Below are 15,487 nucleotides of genomic sequence, written 5' to 3' on the forward strand. Positions count from 1 at the left end.
ACCTGAAAGCTATCTGCAGTTGATAACCACTTTCAAATGAAAACCAAATTTTCTCCAAGGAACTTTTGTTGGGAAAATAAAGTGCTTCTAAAGGTAGTCCCCATGTCCAACAGCAGATAACCCACGCAAAACAAAACAAAACAATTCAATGACATCTTTGGCCATCCTTTTTTCTCATAATTTTGAGTCCAGGGTGTGTGTGTGTGTGTGTGTGTGTGTGTGTGTGTGTGTGTGTGTGTGTAAATAAAGAACATAAAAGTATAAAGATCAGAAAGAAATGTTTACACATTATGGAAGACAAATAAAATCTACAGAGCATTTAATTAGGTTGAATTATTCAAATCAAAATCAAATACCTTAAAATAAGTAATAGAGTAATGAAATCCCTCAAAACAGCAATATATCAATAGAAAAGGGCAGTAAAAAAGGATATCAATCTGATCTCATAATGAAGGGAGTAGTTCACTTAGAATATTTATAAACTGATCACTACCAAATTCAGTTCTGTTACACATGTAAGAAGACTTCGGAAATTAAAAAATGGTCCCTTGGACCATAAAGACAAAAAGGTAACTGTTGTGGTTTGCCCTGAAGTTATCTGTATTTTGATGCTAATTCCACTGCCCCAAGGACAGTTGCCTAGTCAGTACTCAGGTATCTGGTGACTTCATCAGAACCTTCTCCCCATTGAATTTGTAAAATACAGGTGAGGGGCAGGTACAGGATAGAAGGAGGCCTGTCATTGGAGGAGAAGGAAGGATGGGCGGGAGAGAAGTTTGAAGGAAGAGAAGGAGACTAGGACAGAAAGGAAGAGAGACAGGAGAGAGGGAGAAGCCTTGGCAGGACAATGGAGACTGACGTAAAGATCTCGCTCTGTGTATTTACAGGTTGTTATTAATGTTCCTAAGGGATGGATGGCACCGGACTTTGTATGTTTAAGTGGGCAATTATATCTTATCAATTGGATCTAAGATTATTGTGTTGTGTGTTCTTTTATGTGACGGTTTGAGTATAGGAAAGTGTGTGGCGGCAGGAGACACTGGGTCACTGAGAAATTGGGATGTGTTTCTGCCAAGATATCTAGCAGATATCTTGGGGCACCGCGGTGCGGACCAGCTAGGTAAAAGACCAACAATACCTTTTTTAATTATTATGTTTTTTACAACAATATAACTGTATACGAAAATAAGTATATTAAGGCTGCACCTCAATATCAAAAAATAAATTCAATATTGAACAGTACTAAATATGCAAATGTAAAATTCTAGAAGCCCCAAGTCACTGTTAAGCATAGTGAGTATTAAAACCTAAAAGTAGCATAGCTATAAATAATGTGCAGACATGTATACAATATTTATAACAAGAAGTACACGAGATACAAAAATCCAGGTGAAGTTAATGTCCTAGAATGGAATTTTTGTACAATATTCAGTCAAATCTACATGGAATGGCCCTAAGAATAAATTTGTGAAAGTAAGACTCAATGCAACATTTAAGATAGATTTTAAATCATGCCCCTCATCTATACAGGACTCAGAAAATTCATACATAAAATTTTCTAGCACATGAGATCCTGTTGGTAAAAAACACAGGAATACATTAATAAATATAATTGACCAACATATTCTGATAGTTATGATAAAACTTACTTTCAAATATAGCTACTGTCCTCAGAATTTTCACTATGTGTATGTGTGTTCAGATTTTTTAGTGTCTTTGTTTGTGTATATGTATGTGTCTGTCTGTTTCTCTGTCTCTGTCAATGTCCTCTCTGTCTCTCAGTCTCTCTTTCTCTGTCTCTGTGTCTCTGTCTCTGTCTCTGTCTCTGTCTCTCTCTCTCTCTCTCTCTCTCTCTCTCTCTCTCTCTCTCTCTGTGTGTGTGTTTTACTGAGACCCGCACACACACCACTGTTCATGCTAGGTAACCTCTCTATCACCAAACTACAACCCCAGGACTCTTACATTTCCCTTTTAATTGGGACTGATCTACTAAGTTGCCAAGGGTAACTTTGACTCTAATCCATGATTTCATTTTCTCACTTCCTGAGTAGCCTGGAACCTATGACAATGCCATCATAAACACTGCAATTGTTGATTATTCAGGGTCTCAAATTCAGTTCAGCAATTACTGTCCTTATGGGAAATTTGGGTAAATGACATCAGAAACAGAAAACAAACTATATTAAATGACATTTGAAGAGTTAATTTCAAGAAAATTCAACACTGCTTTTGGACATCTGACGTGGAATTCTCACTGTACATTTGACTAAGATCAGAAGTAGAAGTAAGATAGATGGCAAGAAAAACCCTCCACATTCCCTCAACAAATTCTGCATCAGAAGCCAGGCAAACGTACAAAGATGATTTTAGATATTTGTAATTATATTGACTACTGAGGAAATCATCTTGTTTTAGACCAGAGAAATATACTTGTGTTGGTTTAAAGGCAAGGGGTCATTAAAGTTATCAATAGAATTTTGTAAAGTGAATTGAATTCACCCCAAAGTGACTGACTTTCCAAATATGAGCCAGATATACAGATTTGCTTTAAAGATGTGCCCCATCATGATTTGTCATTGATAGAAAATTGATTATAATATTGCTTGTCATATTAAGAAACAATTATTAAAAACCTCTATTTTCCATTATTATAACCACCTGTTCTAATTGGTAGAGACTTCCTTTTGCTTCCAACTATTGGAGTTTCCTGATTTCATTATCATGGTCTCATAAGAATTGATTTAATTTTTATTTAAAAGACCTCTTTTCTTATCCTTTAGTTGGCCTTGTGGACACAGAGCCTTTCTGTCAAAATGTTGTTCATAAATAGCTTAGTATCATTTCACTGAGTGTTTTAACACAACAGAGATAAGTCTGAAGCAAAGTGTGAGTTTGTAACACAAACTCAATGATTTCAATGCTGATCTCTTTTATCTACAATTTAATTAATTATAGAATTAAATATATTTTGCTTCATTGATTGTTTCCTGATTTTCTTCAGAAATATATTTTCTTTTCTTCCATGATTTAATGCATACAAATGTCACTGGCATAAACAATAACTCGGTCACGAACCATCAGTTATAGTCAATAAAGTATATGCTTTTACATTTTATTCTCATATCAACTTATTCTGACTCTATTATTTCTTCATCATTAGGTAAAAGAATAATAGATTATTATAACAGAGGTTAGTCATTACCTACAGTGTATTTTTCTCTTTAGAATTAGAACTCTTATGAGACACATTCAGTAAAAGTATATTTCTTTTTAACTTAAAGCCAAGAACATTTAATCCATTCATAGAGTGGGTATTACTGAAATCTCCCACCTGCATTAAAGGAATTTCATTTCGTCATATTTTCTATAATCTCCTTCTCCCCAGATGGTTACCCAGCAACACAGTGGTAGAAGTGAAGGATCCACTACAGATACACCCAAGCTGGAATTACAGAGCAAAAACAGAAAAAAGTACCCAAAAAATAAAATATGAACAACTACAATCAAAGCAATTCATAATTTTATTATTAAAATATAAAATTACTAAATAAGGAAGCACTAACTTATCTAAAAGAAGTTATGTATGGGAAATTTGCAGTTAAATATATTCTTTATTTCTAATCGTATATTTAAGTAATTATTATTATTATATTCACTATTTCCTTTTTGGTTTGTCCTTATATATGTGTATGAATGTGGTGTCTCTTTGCAAGTGCACATACTTGTGGAAGCCAAGGCAACATATTAAATATTCTGTTTTATCAGTGTGCACCTGATTCTTTTAAGTCAGCACCTCTCAGTATATCTGGTGTTAGGATAGTGAGACTTATGGTTCTTTCCAATCAATTACAACTTATATTAAACAATTCTAGACAAAAACATATTGTATTATTTTGGTGATTTAGTCTCATATCACACTGGATTAATAGATTTTCAATATGTATTCAGATATACTAGGAAAAGATACCAGAAACTAGTCATTTATAAAAATACATGTTTTGTCTGAGGAATCTTGCCAAGAATAAAAGTTTTTGTTTTTTTTTTAATTATGTAAACACTGATTTTTTTTTGGAGGGGGACATGTGGCTCAATTTGGTGACACTAATCGGTACAAACAAAAAAAGTAAAATTTGATTTATACTCATTGTTTGGAATAATGCAGACTAAATATTAAGTGTAATTTTACCCATTTAAAGCCATTTTGGCATCCTGTAGCTCTAGCTGATATTTATAATTGGGAAGAGAACAATAATGATATTTTTAATTGACTGCCAATGGCACGGACATTGGGGCTCCAGGCATGGGAAATTGAATCAACTTTTGCTATCCCACTGTGATGAGAGATGTGGCTTGGCAGTTATTATCCTTCTACCAAGAGCAGAATTTCCTCCTAAGTGACAATGCTTGACCAACCTTAAAGAAATTTTATTTTGATCATTATCTTCTTATCAACATATGGTATTTAATCAAAGTGAGACTTATTTTATTAAAGAATTTCTCAGCTAAAAGGGGCATGCCCTCATCATTTCTCTGGCATTGGAGGTGCAATTTTTTCCATTATGTATAATTTGTAGCATTGGAGGTCCTATTGAGTAACAGTGAACTCAAATCATTCTTCTTAGTTGCTGTACCAAAAACGTATTCGTTTCTAGTATTTATTCTTCAAGAATTCATCAATTTGAAGCCATTTAAACTCATAAATGTTTATTATTAAAGTATAAATGACCATATAACATCATTTGCTTCAAGATGCATGGGTTATCCCTTGGCCTAATGCTCCACCGCACGCATGCTCATTTAAAAATCATTATAGGAACACGTGAACGTTTACTGTGACACACTTGAGTTACTTCCTAAGGTGAGATTTATCACACTACAGTTGTGGCTTCAGTGTGCTCCTTGGCATTCCAAGTAAATAACCTGTTAGCAGAGCATAGACTCCACTCTGGAATTGGTGTGCATAATAGATTTTGTAACTTGAGGGAGACCCTTAGTTTCTAAAATGCAACAGAGCACATTGGCATATATAATGTCCAAAGTTCCTACTATAACCTCAGGCCAATGAATTTTATAGGTGGGTGGTGGCAAATATTGTTCTATTTTTAATATGTTTTTCTTCTAGGCTGTGCGTGCGCTTCATCAGTCCTCACTTTCTGTGTTAAGGCACACGCCAGCAGGGAGGTTATAAATTTACATCAGCACATCCAGCCAGAGCTAGACTGGATCAGTTTACTGCTTACTCCCAGTGCCACATTTAACAAGGCAATTCACCTTCCCACACTCGGTTTTATCATCTGATAAATGGAAATTACTTTTCCCCCAGATACCGACAGTGGGTGAAATAACTTTTGTGGGCACATTACCAACTGGCTGCCACGTCATGTGGTCAATAATTATTGGGCTAATTGCAAGTTTACTATGGAAACATAGATAGAAACTCTGACCTGTAACACCACAGTTTATCAAAGCTTATGGGTAAGTAGCTAAAAGAAATTTCTGAGATGACAAGTTTGTTTAGCATGTTTCAATCTTTTAATCTTTTGAAATGTTGCACTCGATTAAAATTCAGAATAATTTCTGATCTTATAATACCAACATTTTCAACAATATTTATAGTTCACAATGTTTTTATTTTTGGCAAAATAGTATATAATATTTACAAAACAGCTGCAGCAAAAGACAGTGGCGAAGTTCTTGTGCATGGGTGGGAGACAATTTATTAAATCTGAATAACTGAAGAGTGTGTTGGGAACACTGGCTGGGAGTCATCCATAAGAGAGGCCTGTATGTAACAATGTAGGAGGAACTTTATCAGCACGAACTAGAAAGCTTATCTCAGTGGAAAGGGAGCTCTCGCTACCTAATCACATTGCACTGAAATGGAAAGGTTTCATTTGAATTTCTGGCTAAAAGAACCAAATGGATTTGGAGGTTTCATGGGAGGATGGGCTGTTATTGTCCCTACAGCTTAAAGCCCACATACATTTTCATGAGTTTCAGCCACTGGATTAATTTGGGTTTGTTTGTTTGTTTCCTTTGTTTTGTATTCTTTGTCTTGTCTTGTTTTGTTCTGCATTTAGCTTCTTTCAAACAATGACCTCCATAATAGGGCATGATTAAATATCATTTTAAATACATTGTTTTCTGTGTATGTATACACACACACACACACACACACACACACACACACACACACGAAATTAACTCACAGTTTAGCCTCTTGCCATGTTGTACTTGATTAAATACATATGTGTAATTAATGAAATATGTGTTTAGTCTCATACTAATTCTACCGTCATTGCTTCAGAACTATGATTTGGATGTAAGACTATATTTTGGTATAATTTACATGTTAATTATTGTAATTACTTGTGATTTCTAAATCAAATGTAGACCCCTATGAATAGGTTTTTCTTGTCCACTGTCCTACAAACATCAATGGGAAATAAAAATAATGTTCTTTACACTTTCTTTTATGGCTTGGCAATCAAGACAAGTTATGCAGAACCGGCTTTATGAGCTATTATAAGAGTGGATAAAAATCATTTTGGCTGCTTTAACAACTAGTAACAGTAAACTACTGGACCACACACTGAGAGTCTGCCTGTGTCATGCGCAGTTTAGAACTGATGAGTGGAAATCCTGCTTAGTGATATTCCTCCAAAGTTCTTTTATCATTTGAGAATTTCATATGTGCATACTGACCAAATTCTTTCCCCTCTGTCTACTCTCTAATTCTTCTATAATCGCCTGACCCCTTTACCATTCCAAAGACAGGTTCTCATTTTAAAACCAACCACTGAGTTGAGTTACTGTTGCCTGTTTTTGCATGCATGTAGTAACATCTACTGAAGCATGGGGAGCCTCTCCAGATTTGCATTCCTGAGAAAAATTGAATATTTATTTTCTATTAACCTTCAATTGCAAATAGTTTCTAAATTAGTGTGGGAATGCCTAAGCCACTCCCCTATCTATGCTTTGATTTTTTTTTTTTTTGCTATTTTGATTTTGTTAACGTTTTGTACAGGCTGTCATATCTTTTGTGAGTTCTTAAGTGTAACAGCCTTGCCTTGTGTTCTAAATCCTCTTTTATTTGTTGGTTTTCCTGTTTTTATTTCAACAATACCCACTACCTTTGACTCTCATTGTCTTCCGAACTCTTTACTGCAATGACATCTAAACATTGGGAAGAGGATGTATGTTACAAGTATCCCTTAAGAGTGGGTATATATTTGTCTCTTATTCTCTATATGTTGACCTATTGTGGGTCCCACTCTTACTATCCATTTATTGCCAAATGATGATTGAGTGAAGTAATCTGCAGGTCTAACAATAAACACTTAGTAGAAGAATAGTAGTTGGTTCTTCCCTAGGGCCCATAATTTACCTAGGCTTGGCTTTTTGGCACTCTTCACGGTGAAATACATGGAATCTGTCTTTTGGAACAGATAGTTCAAGCAGAATGTGATTGACTATTCCTCTAACATCGATAACAATATTGAACAAGTAGGTATATCTTGCAAGCCAAGTCATTATTTAATTTAGCACAATTCATAGCTGGATAAAAATATTAAGTGCTTTTTTCCCCTCAGAGAATGCATAGAACTTATAGCATAATGAAAGCTAGTCAGTAGGGAAAGAGTTTCCAGCTTGATTTTTCGTGTCTTATGACTAAATTATGTGATATCTTAAGCAATGAATCTTACTATGAAGTTATAGAGGTTAAACAAGAACTGAGAAAACAGCCTTTATATTTTTTCTGTGTGGCAAGGCAGTTCTACTGAACCTTACTGACCAACAACTGAAAAATTGGAAATGCAGAACTGGAACAAGGCTTTTTAATTTGGTTGCCTATTGTGTCTATGAGATACAAAGTTACTTGAATATTCATTAGATAAATAGCTAAACCATGTGTTTTCTTTACTTTTAGATTTTAAAGAAGTTTTACCCTGCTTTCTACAGCAGCCACAGCATTTTACATTCTTTTTTTTCATCTTTTTTGAGTATTTCTAATTTACATTTCGATTGTTATTCCCCTTCCCTGTTTCCAGGCCAACTTCCCCCTAACCCCTCCCCCTCCCCTTCTATATGGGTGTTCCCCTCCCCATCCTCCCCCATTACCACCCTCCCTCCAATAGGGGCAGGGAAAAAGCGCTCTCTCTTTCTCATGTCTACACCTGCATCTTTATCACTAAAAAGAAAAGTCAGGGGTTGGGGATTTAGCTCAGCGATAGAGCGCTTGCCTAGCGAGCGCAAGGCCCTGGGTTCGGTCCCCAGCTCCGGAAAAAAAAAAAGTCAATATGAATGGGTAAGGTAAAATCTTAAAGTTTCATATTGTGTTTTTCTTATATTGAAGATGATAAATATTTTTATTTCCCTTTTAAAATTCCTTGTCCACTTGTATGTCTTCTTTTGAAAATTAGGTTTTTTTTCCATGATCCAATACTTAATTTTGGGATTGTTTTCTCTGTAGACTGAATAATTATTAAAATGTAGGTGTCATGCTTTACAGAATTTTTTTGATTGGTTTCATGAGGACGAACACACACACACACACATACACATATGCATATATGCATATATATATAATGTATTTTATTACATTAGGCTAGCCTCTTGTGGAAAGTTCGGAGTCACTTCACGTTTGAATGAGTTCAAACTTGCTTCCTACATTCATCTTTATCATATTACTAATATCGAATCTTATGTCGAGGTCTTGGACCATTTTCAGTTGAGTTTTGTACAGTGGCAGAAGATTATGTTTTTATGACTCTAGAAATAATTGTTCCATGTAGCCCAGTGTGTCACATCTGCCACTAAGGCACGAGAGGCAAACTCTTCTCCAGCTGTGTCACTTGCATCTCACAAAGCTTAACTTTTAGACTAAGCTGTTTCCAGTCCCCACCTAGTACATGGCAATCACTGTCCTAGGTTGATGTCCCATGGTATTGGCATTGTCAATATCCTAGGGTCCGTAGTGAGGTTAAGCCAAGACCTGAACTAATGGGTTCTCTTGGTCACTCCTCAGAGACTCTAATATTACCTAAGCTTCAACTTTCTTCCATTACCTTATTAACAACAAGTCTTGTATCGTCAACACTGGCCTCTCTCCACCTTTGTCCAGAAAGTCCAACTTTTCTATACAGTTCCATGCCCCAGCCACTCTCTGTGACCAGTCAGTCTTTCATCTCTAATGCTTTTAAACCCATTGGCATATTGAAGACGCACACACATTTCCAGGATTTATTATTTTTTTTAAAGTAGGCATTCGGTGATATAAGCTTCTCTCTTAAGGTCTCAGTTATAGAGTCCTGTATATTGGGGTAGAAATTTGTTGTTTTATTTGCATTAAATTCTAGGTATTTTGAAGTTCTCTTCTTGAGTTCTCCCTTGACTAAGTTTTCATTTAATAGTGTATTTTTTAGTTTGTATGAATGTGTGTATTTTCTATCATTTTCATTCTTGTTCAAATCTTGCTTTATTCAACTGTCCAATATAATGCAAATAATGTTTTAAAATTAGTAAGTTTGTTGAGTATTTAATTTTGTTCTAATATGTTGTCTAGTTTTGTACTTGTTGAAAAGAAGAAAAATGTATTAATAGGATGCAACATTACAAAGTTTATATTAGAGTTTAGTATTTCATATGTAATTCCTTTTGAATAGAAAGGAAGCAATCCCACTAAAATCACGGACTAGAAAAGACTGCCCTCTCTCTCCCTACTTATTCAATATAGTACTCGAAGTCCTAGCCAGAGCAATCAGACAATGAAAGAAGGTCAAGGGAATACAAGGTGGAAGGGAAGAAATCAAAATATCACTACGTGCAGATGATATGATTATGTACTTAAGTGACCCCAAAAGTTCCACCAGAGAACTACTTATAAACAACTTCAGCAAAGTGTCAGGATATAAAATTAACTCAAACAAATCAGTAGCTTTCCTCTACTCAAAGGATAAACAGGATGAGAAAGAAATTAGGGAAATGACACCCTTCACAATAGTCCCAAGTAATATAAAATATCTTGGTGTGACTTTAACCAAGCAAGTGAAAGATCTGTATGACAAGAACTTCACGTCTCTGAAGAAAGAAATGGAGAAAGCTCTCAGAAGATGGAAAGATCTCCCATGGTCATGGATTGGCACTATTAATATAGTAAAGATGACCATTTTGCCAAAAGCAATCTAGAGATTCAATCAATCCCCATGAAAATTCCTATTCAATTCTAAAGTTAAACAAAACATTCTCAGCTAAGGATTATCGAATGGTCAAAAAGCACCAAAAAAAAAAAAATGTTCAGCATCCTTAGTCATCAGGAAAATGCAAATCAAAACAACCCTGAGATTATACCTCACACCAGTCAGAATGACTAAGATAAAATAAACTCAGGTGAAAACATATGCTGGCGAGGATGTGGAGAAAGAAGAACACCCCTCCATTGTTGGTGGGATTGCAAACTGATACAACCACTCTGGAAATCAGTCTGGAGGTTCCTCAGAAAATTGGACATTCCACTACCTGAGGACACAGCTATACCGCTCCTGGGCATATACCCAAAAGATGCTCCAACATAGAAAAAAGACACATGCTCCACGATGTTCATAGCAACCTTATTTATAATAGCCAGAACCTGGAAAGAACCCAGATGCCCTTTAAGAGAGGAATGGATTTGAAAAGTGTGGTTCATTTACACAATGGAATACAACTCAGCTATCAAAAACAATGACTTCATGAAATCCATAGGCAAGTGGAATGAACACGAAATTATCATCCTGAATGAGGTAACCCTATCACAGAAAAACACACTTGGTATGCACTCATTGATAAGTGGATATTAGTCAAAAAGTTCGAATTAGCTAAGATGCAATCCATAGACCACAGGAAGCTCAAGAAGGATGACCAAAATGCAGATGCTCCCACTCCTTCATAAGGGAAAAAATATCCATAAGAGGGGATATTGTAGCAAAGTTTAGAGCAGCACCTGAAGGAACGCCCTTTCATAGACAGCTTCATATGTGGTACCAAAACTAGATAAGACTGATGAAGATAAAAAATGCATGCTGAAAGGGACCAGATATTGATCTCTCCTGAGAGACATATCCAGAACATGTCCAATACAGAGATCAATGCTAGCAGCAATTATAGGAAGGATTGAAAGAATTGAACTAGCTTGCAATCCCATAAGAACAACAATGCCAACCAACCAGAGCTTCCAGGGACTAAACCACTACTGAAAGACTATACATGGACTGACCCAGGGCTCCAACTGCATATGTAGCAGAGAATAGCCTTGTTGGGGCACCAGTGGAAGGGGAAGCCCTTTGTTCTGCCAAATTTGAACCCCCATTATAGGGGAATATAGGGAGGCAGTAAGGGGGATGGATGGGGGGAATACCTGTATGGGGAGGGGGAGGAGACAGGGCCTTATGGACAGGAAAACAGGAAAGGGAATAACATTTGAGTAAAGAAATATATCTAATAAAAAATTAAAATATAAAAAAGAAAGGAAATAAAAGTTTATGGACAAAATGACATTATTATTTACTTAAAGGGTGGAATATAAAAATATATTTTCAAAGCTCTACGTATCATACATTGTTCTAAATGAAACTTCAGTTCATTTAAATAAAGTGCAAATTAAGCTAACATAGGGATATATTAAATAATATTTTACTTCTCATATTTGTGAGTTCTCTGGAAAGTACTATTTGGAAATAAACTTGCTGCCTAAACTGAGTAATTTGAAAAGGAAAAAGTCAAAGCCTTGGGAAGAAATCTGAGTACTGCTATAGTGCTCAATTAGCAAGTAGCTGATCTTGGGTTTAGTCTCCAAAAAGAAAAGAAAAGACATTAAAGATGGAGTGAAACACACACAGAGAGAGAGAGAGAGAGAGAGAGAGAGAGAGAGAGAGAGAGAAAGAGAGAGAGAGAGAGACAGAGAGAGAGAGAGAGACAGAGAGAGACAGAGACAGAGACAGAGACACAGAGAGAGATAAAGAGATAGAGAGAGAGACAGAGATAGACAGAGACAGAGACAAAGAGATAGAGCAAGACAGAAACACAGAGAAAGAGACAGAGAAAGCAGAGTGATAAAATAATAATCGAAAAGAATAAAAGTGTTTGTAAGTATTTAGAAAGTAGAAACCAATGTAGGCAATGGAACTATGAGGGAAGAGTAGAAAAATATTGTGGAAATGTGAAACTAATATAAGAATCTTAAATATCATAAAAAGCAAGTCTTTGAAAAGTTTTTTAAAGTTATCAAAATTTCCATTTGAATTAGACAGGCAATACAATGATTTATTTTTAGAATATAAAAGAAAAATCTATAATGACAGTAAGCATTCATGTCTAATAAAATAAATGTAGATTAAGTACTTTTCTAGGAACATATAATATTAAAAATTTTACTCAGAAATAAATCCAAAGAATTACTATATTGAGGAATCATTCACAACTATTTAATTTTTTTTACAGAAGAAAAATCATAAGAATGTGATGTTACAAAATGTGCATGGTTCTCTCTCAAATAATCAACATAATTGCTATGATGTTAATGTTTTGTTTCTCTAAAGTCCAATATTTCATTCACATTCCTACTTTGAGTATATATGGAAGTCGTGAAACTAGGAGTTAATTAAAACTGCTAAACACCCAACCTACAGGGATAATCTAAGAACTGTAGCAGAGTCCCTATGTGCATGTACAAAAATCCTGTATAAAACCATCACACTTATGAGGCACCAATTCTTTGAATAGGCACAACTTATTCTAAACAAATATGACCAGAATATGAATATACAGATGCTTTATGTTTAGATAATTTGCTCCATGTAATTTAACTACATAGACAGTATAAATCAAGAGTAAATTTATTATTACAAAACTCCCATCCATTTATCACAAAAAGAAAAAGCCTAGAACCAGAAAAAAATTATAACTTTATAAACAATGTTAATAGAAAAGTAAAAAAATATTGTTTTAGTGAGAAAGAACAAATAGCCCTACTATGGCACTAGGAAATGAACAAGGTTGCTCAGGAGCCCGTATTATTTCACTATTTCCTTGTAAGTTATAGCCAATACAATACAATTAGAAAAAAAATCTTGAAATGACTGTAGAAAATTAAAAAACTAGAATTATAATAGTGAATAATTATTAGTATATCTTAAAACAGTAATTTATTGGATATATGATCAATAAAGTCAAATTGAAGTCATATTTACTCATGGTGTTAAAAAAAAGTTAAGAGATTTGCTAATGAAGAACAAGTACAGTAACTGTCGATAAATTTAACTAAGAAAAGAAGTACAAAATATCTCACTATAAAAGAGAAATTATAAGAAAAATTACAGAAAATTATATGTACTAATAGGTAACTTAGTCATGTTGGCATCACAAACACCCTTCATGACATTTATTGAAAACTAAGAATTGTTTTCAGTTGAGATTCTAAGTACAATGATGCTGAAATTCATGCTTGTTATAATTTGTTATGGATCAAATATTGTCCTTTATACCATTTGGAGGCACCATGATATGTTTAGTCAATTGACTAAATTAAAATGAATAATACAGATTGATTTCACTCTTAATATTCTATTGCCATCAAAAATTCTTCTTTTTTATGACAGCTATCCAAACCATAACCAAAAGCATACTAGAATTAAATATTTATACGTGGGGCCTCCACTGAACAGAAGAAGTTAATTGCTCTGTACTAATGCGGTTGCTTTAATCTACATTTTCTATTGTTTTGGCTTTTTCTAAAATAAATTGTTATAAACAAAGGGATAAAAGAAAGAGCATTTTGTAAACTGCAATGTAAGAGCTTTAAATGTTACATGTTAGGTATTATAAACCAAAAGGCTTATCATTAAGGATTCATAAAGAATTGTGAGAAATTGAGTTCAACGTGGAGTTTTCAAAAGTGTTTTTAGATTTGTAACAACCTTACACAGAAAAATTAATGAGGTCAAACATTTGTATTGATTTTTCTTTAAATTCTTATTTCTGTCTTAATCTCATTATACTATGAATTTTTTTCTTTAAGTGCATAATTGAAAGACAATAGTGTACAGTTACCAGATTTTAATATGAGCTAAATGAACCAAAACTATGAACTTCTGATAGACTACTCTAATAAGGCTTTTCTCACAGGAAATACGTGTCTGCTGTGTTCTCTTCATAAGGATAATAGGTTAACATTGTCTGTTATTTCTCTTTTATTTCTTTACTACACTATAACTGAAAACTTTTGCATTGTTCATTAGAAAGTTTTACCTTCCCTAGTTTAGCTCATTTTGCAGCAATAAATTAGCATGTCACACATACAACTATCAACCTAAAAGCATGACAAAGAAAATAGAGTAGGTGACTATGCATATAGTTGTTTCTTGAGAGACTTTATGGTTGTTTCCTGAGAAATGAAAAAATGGACAGTTTGAAAAAAATCCTTTCTACCATTGAAGTTAAAATGACGATTACAATGTAAAAGATAAAAATGACTTATTTTGTGGAGAGTTAACTGAATTTTTCCTCACCAACAGTATACATCATAAGCAATTTTTCTGAATTAAGATTCTAGAAATTTCAAGACAACATAAGTATGCACTCTGGTAATGTTTTATGGCGAATAGTAAAACTGCTAAAAATCCATTTGGAATAAATTTATCATGTTACAACTGATTTTTAAGATCAGCAAAATAAATTTCTTAACATGTTTGTCTATAGTTATACTTAGATACTTATAGCCATCCAATTAGTAAAATATAAATGCAAAAATTTTAAGATCGAATTAATGAAAATTGTGTTAAATGTAAGTGGTTCTTTCCTATTGGCCTACCTAGTTTCTACACAATGACAATTGTAGATTTTTTTTCAGGTAGCTTGTGTTGAAAGGAAAGGACAGTCTCCTGGTGGTCAGTCACATATCACACACATAGAAATAAACAAGGGCTTTAGCCGTAAGTACCTGGCCCATCGTGTGACAATTTTTTCCTTCCAAGTAGACTCCCTTTAGAGATAAAGCTGTCCAACTGGTACAGAAGATTGATGTGTGCCTGATGAGGTTGGGTACCAACATAATTATCTAAAGCAGAAGGAGATGTGTGTTGTCACATAGGCCAAGAATAAAACCTGATGTTTACACGAGGACCTTTGGCATAGGGGCACAAACTTTTCTGTTAAGCAAACAAACTCTTTTCTAAAATGGCTGAAAGGAGGATAAGAAGTATTGGATGCTCTGGATTCCATTATGTGGTGTAATTGGGCTTATAGTAAAACAGTACTCGATACCTTCAGATACATAAAAAAGTCTAAACTGAAATTGATGCTTTTTGCAGGTATCAATTAGTCTGTAAATTTATTCATTAAAATTCTTTTGAAATTTTCTCAGAAAAAAACCTAATACTTTCTGGCATTATCATTTTTGAAATCTTTTATCAAAGAGCAAATCTAAATTCGATTAATGTCTTACATCCTTACA

This window comes from Rattus norvegicus, chromosome 14, assembly GCF_021556685.1.
Source record: "Rattus norvegicus strain SHRSP/BbbUtx chromosome 14, alternate assembly SHRSP_T2T, whole genome shotgun sequence".
Lineage (NCBI taxonomy): Eukaryota > Metazoa > Chordata > Mammalia > Rodentia > Muridae > Rattus > Rattus norvegicus.